The sequence below is a fragment of the Pinus tabuliformis genome, chromosome 1_1 (assembly GCF_031772625.1).
Source record: "Pinus tabuliformis cultivar Carrire ecotype Pingquan chromosome 1_1, CPIR1, whole genome shotgun sequence".
Classification (NCBI taxonomy): domain Eukaryota; kingdom Viridiplantae; phylum Streptophyta; class Pinopsida; order Pinales; family Pinaceae; genus Pinus; species Pinus tabuliformis.
Window position 1 is genome coordinate 314638553 of NC_142297.1, and position 6000 is coordinate 314644552.

Consider the following 6000-nt stretch of genomic DNA (forward strand, 5'->3'; position numbering starts at 1 on the left):
TTGGACTGCGAAGTCGATACCCCAACCAGGATGGCCCTGCTTGCAGAATCTGTTCCCCATAAAGGTTCAACCGGCTTGCAGCCAGCTCAAAATTCTCATATTTGAATGGTTCCCTGAGCTGGATGCTTGGACTAGAGGTCCGGTATCGAAATTTTGCAGCATCGAGGGCAAGATCTTTAATAGTCAGGAAATATTCCAGACCATTTCGGATCAAGTCTTCGTGCATGGGTCCTATTATCTCGATGACACCTGGGATCCTCATAAGACTCCTATGCTCTCTCCATAGCGTCACTGGGTTTCTAGGTTCAGCTTGTATCCACAAGTCTAGGCTATTTTCTTGTCTCTGAAAGGTGCTATAAGCTCTGAGCCATTTCAGCTGATTAACCCCAAATGAGATGAAGGCTTGGAAGTGTATATCGCCAACAAAAGGGCCAGGATTTAAATCAGTTTCGTGGTCTAGCACAAGGTTGTGCAAGTAAAACTCGTACAATAACCTTTGAACCTTAACCCCATAATGCTTGCAACAATCTATAAAATCATTAACAGTGTTGATGTGGATAGGTGCTCCTGCCCTAACGGCTTTTATTTTCAATCTCAAATATCTTTCAAGAAAAAATAAAGCATAATTTTTAGCAGGGGCCCTACAAGTCAAAACGTCATTATATAAGGAACTCACAATGTCCATCTTCTTAACAACACTATCTAATCGACGAGTTACCTTAGCAACCTTTTCTTGTTCCTTCTGCCACCCCTCAAAGGCTTGGCTTTCGGATTGACTAATACTCCGAAGTTGCTGTTGTAATTCTTCGTATTTCTCCCAGGGGATTGCTTGCTCTCTTAGTTGTTCAGCTTCTTGTTGGGCTTGCTTCATCATCCTGTGCAAGTTTCTTGTTTTTGGATCTTTTTTCCATTGAGCCGTAGAGGCCGGGAATTTTGCCTGAAACTTTTTATTGCACTGTTTAGAGTTCAGAACCTGAATAACCCCCGAGGGTGGTGCCTCTGTTTGGATCTCCTTATTCTCTTTCTCCTTCTTGAAACAAATGAAAGGCTGCTGAGGTCCCCCTGCCATTGGAACATCTTGTTGCTCTTCTCCCTTAATTGGAATGTCAGTTTGTTCTCCAGGGTCAGATGGAACAGCAGTCTATTCCTCTATGTTATTTGGAACAGCACCCTGTTCCTCATTATCATTTGGAACAGCAGACTGTTCCTCGGCAGTAGGTCTCCTGATGGGGTTTCGACCAACAAAACGGGTTCTTGTCCTCGGGGTTTTTGCTGTAGTGGCCCTCCTCCTTTTCCTTGTGGTCCTTTGTATTCTCAAATTGGCTTTCAGAATTTGAATTTGCTGCCGGAGCCTGGCTATAGTGCCCAACAGCCTCTGCTGTTTCTTTCTTAGTTTCTTAATTTCCTTTGCCTCGGCAGAGGGTTTGGCCCTTAAGCCCGCTCCTTCTTCATCTGGGATATCTTCCAGCGTCCTGGGGATAGACTGTCCCTGATTTTTGTCTTCAATTTCATTATCATAACTAGGCAGGTTTTCTTTTCCTGCCTTTTCTGCATGTACTTCCTCGGGTAGTTCTTCCTCTGCGGGACTGTCAGGGACGCCTGCTATGCTGGAGGGCTGGCCATATTCCCCCATATTGGCCAGAACTACTGCCAATTCCTCCTCACCTACAGGGTCCTGCAATGGGCTACCCCCTAGCTGTGCTATTTCTTCTTCTTGATTGCCATGTTCGGTAACCCTTTCTTCCTCAGAGTGCTCATCTTCTTGATTGTTCTGTTCGGTGGCCCTTTCTTCCTCAGAGTGCTCATCTTCTTGGTTACTCTGTTCGATAACCATTTCTTCCTCTTCCGGCTGGCCAGTCCCGGGCCCTGATTGCTCAGCATTTCCTTCGGAGGATCCTCCTTCTGGTTCTGGAGGTTCGTCCGCAATTTCAATTGGCTGGGCCGTTGTTCCCTGAATTATTTCCAACCTTCCTCATATCCGGGCCAGCGGAGCTGACTTCCTTGGTCTCTCAGGTTGGTCGGGTGTGCCAGCAGGTTCTGTGGGTTCCTCTGGTCGTTCTGGCGTATCGGAAGGTTGTTTCCGTTTTGAAGCGGCATGTCTTTCTGCTGCTGACTTCTTGCGTTTCTCTACTCGTTCCGGCGTGCTAGAGGACTGTTCAGGTTTTGGGGGTGGTGCAGCCGATCCTCCTTCGACTATTGTGACCAGTTCCTCCCAAGTGCTTTGCTGTTGGGTGAGACTGTGGCTCACTATCAACCGAATCAGCCCATGGTGGCTAACGACTGCATCTATGTGCTGGGCCTTCCTCAGGCTTTGGGCCGCGTCATGTAGTAGCGAATTTAAAAGTGCAGGGAGATTTACAGAACATTTTCCTTTTAAAACAGCTAAAAGTTTCAGGTGACGAGGTCTTACCACGTCTTTTCTCCCTTCGCAGGTGATATAACTTTGTACTGTCTTCGCTAGCTCGGTCCAGGGTTCCCCTAGTGTTGCCGGCAGAACTCCTTTCCCTTTGACTGTCAAGCTTTGGCCTTCGTCCTGGAAAATTTCCATAGCTTTTTGTAATCTTTCCTTCTTCGGCGTCCATATGGGTCCAGCAGCTGGTAATCCTGAGACTTCTGCGGTGATATCCTCTGCAACTGCTATCCGCTTTCCTCCTAATATGGAGTAATTTTCCTGCAAATTTTGCAGGAATTCCAACGCCACGGCTTCATTTGATTCTTGCAGGCGGCTGAAGTAATTCAACCATCCTACGTTTTCCAGGATTTTGCGAGCAGCAGCGGAAACTGTCAGCTTGTGAGTTTCGCTTCGGACCGTCTTTCCGCCCATGATTCTACTCAGAAATGGAACAAAAACTGCTTGCGGTGTGTGCGACACAGAGAAGATGATCGTTGCCAAGTTTTGGAAAAGATCACCGAGCATGCAACGAAAAAAAAGATCGTGGATGGCAATTTCCGTAGAGTGGAAGCATCATACCGTTAAACCATGTCATTCCTTCGTACATTATCTCGCCCGAATGGTGTGCAGCCACGTAATCATGGAGTAATGAGATTACCTCCCCCTCGCGATCTGATAGGCTGTCCCCAGCCATCAAAGAGAGGAGCAGCAGCCAGTCGGAGGTCCAATCATAAAGTACAGCATATGAAATAATGCCATGTTTTAGAAAAACAATGAAATGTCGAAACCGAGGCAAAAAGGTAGATCGCGTTTTATATAAGAGCCTGCGTGATATAATGAGGAGCTAGGGGATGGGACGTCTGTCAAGCGTACGAAGTTCTCCAGTGGTCACCGTCAGTTCCGTTGCCATGATTGGTGGTAATAAATATTCATGCGATATATACATCGGGTATGACATATGATCTTTGCAAAGGATAAGAGACAGAAGAATTTAATATCATACCTGTTGGTGTAATTATTACGACTTCTATGCCATTAACAGAGCTCTGCTGCCAACAGGGGTTCATAACCTTGGCAGAGTTGTTTATTTCACCCTCCGGAACCATGATCCTTTGTGTATATTCTGAAGAGTGCTTTGTCAAAATGCAGGCCATTATGCTGGCTTGGTGACCAGATAGCCATAATGCCATTCACAAGGTAGGCGTGAAACGTGGTCAGGCTGGCTCACGATGAGACCCCCTGTTCCAAGGTTTGCTTGTTAATTTACCTTCGGACCATATCCTTGGTGTGGTGGCCGTTATGGGAATGCCACTTCGCTTCCACCCTTATGATCATGGTAGGCCGGCTCTTATTGAGACCCCCTATCCTGCATTTGACAATTTTCATATTTTGTTTTTGTTTTCTTTTGCAGAGCACCTCTCTTGTTTATTTTCACATAAGGGTGGTTCCACACTCCTTAAGAGCGGGGAATGGTGGAAGAAGTCTTACGATCCCAATAGATAGATATAAATCGTTCGTTCTTACTCCTAAGTAATGATCAAAAAATATTTTTAGGGGAATTGTCATGATAAAGATCACCAATGACAATGGTACCGGTAAATGACAATGACAGCGAAGATGAAAAGTTCACGTCCCTCCTCTTGTCCTCTTATACATACTGGCTTCATAGTGATAGCGATTTATGATGTGCTGATTTCGGTATATCATGGTTTATGTTCACCGCATAAGTTCATTGCTGTATCTACAAGATTGAGGAGAACATGGGGGCAGAGCATCCTCCATAAGGGAAAAAACATGTCGATGGCATTCCTGAGAGAAGAATTCATTCGTAGGATACCATTTCTTTGAGAGGAACAACAGAAAATCGCAAATGTTGTTCCTTTTGAGAAAGGAACAGCAAAGAAACTCAAATGCTGTTCCTTTTGGAAAGGAACAACAGACACACTCAAGTGCTGTTCCTTTTCACAAAGGAACAACAAAAACACACAAGTGCTGTTCCTTTTCGCAAAGGAACAACAAAAACACACAAGTGCTGTTCCTTTTCGCAAAGGAACAGCAGAAACACACAAGTGTTGTTCCTTTTCGTAAAGGAACAGCAGAAACACACAAGTGCTGTTCCTTTTCGCAAAGGAACAGCAGAAACACACAAGTGTTGTTCCTTTTCGTAAAGGAACAGCAGAAACACACAAGTGCTGTTCCTTTTCGCAAAGGAACAGTAGAAACACACAAGTGATGTTCCTTTCCGCAAAGGAACAGCAGAAACTCGCAAAGGCTGTTCCTTTTGAAAAGGAACAGCAAAATCACACAAGTGTTGTTCCTTTTCACAAAGGAACAGCAAAAAGCACAAGTGTTGTTCCTTTTCTCAAAGGAACAACAAAAAGCACAAGTGTTGTTCCTTTTCGCAAAGGAACAGCAAAAAGCACAAGTGCTGTTCCTTTTTGCAAAGGAACAGCAAAAACACACCAGTGCTGTTCCTTTTCGCAAAGGAACAACAAAATCTCACAAGTGTTGCAAAGGAACATCAAAAACACACTAGTGCTGCTCCTTTTGCAGAGGAACAGCAAAAACACTTGGAATATAAGCAAAAAAATCAAGAAAACATATATACAAGATGTTATGTACAAGTTATAAAAATGAATTTCTTAAATTATAGGTGAGGAAGATTTCTCTTCCTCTCCTAAGATTTCCATATCAGTATCTTGTCGCAGCTGCTGACAGAAGGATTCCCGAGTGAGTGGCTTTCGATAAAGGCGAACTCGGTGGCCATTTACTTTGAATGCATATCCAGAACCATCAATTGTGATCAGGGTAAGGGTCCCATTGTCATGTACCTTCTGGATTTCGTATGGTCCTAACCATCGAGTCTGGAGTTTCCCCGGGAAGTCCTGAAACCGAGAGTCGTATAACAGAGCCCAGTCTCCTTCATGAAAGACTTTATTCTTCATAAGTGCATCATGCCATTTAGCTCGCTGCTGTTGAATCAATGCTGTATTTTGTAATGCAGAGAGCCTGATTTCGTCCAATTCATTAATCTGCTGTAATCGATTGATTTGTGCCTCACTCAGATCTAGGCTGACTTCCTGTGCAGTTCGTAGCGTTCGGATTTCGAATTATATGGGGAAAATTGGCTGCTTTCCAAACACTAATTGATAAGGTGAATAGCCTGTAGTACTTCTCCATGTGGTTCTGTAGGCCCACAGTGCCTCAGGTAGTCGAGTGGCCCAATCACGCCTATGCGATGCAATGGTCTTTGTTAAAATTGATTCTATTACCTTATTACTACTTTCTACTTGCCCATTTGCCTGCGGATGGTATGGGGTAGTGATCTTATGTTGGACATGATAATTGTTAAGTGTTGCAGCTAATTTATTTCCAACAAATTGTGGTCCACCATCGGTGATTAGTTCTCTCGGAAGTCCATAACGTACAAACAAATGGAACAATAATTGTATCACAGAGTCTTCTGTAGCCTTAGGTAATGATTCGGCCTCGACCCATTTAGTAACATAGTCTGTTGCTACCAGAATGTATGTCCTCTGATTTGATGATGGATTAATGGGCCCAATGAAGTCCGGAGCCCATCGTTCAAATGGCTCAATGACCAATTG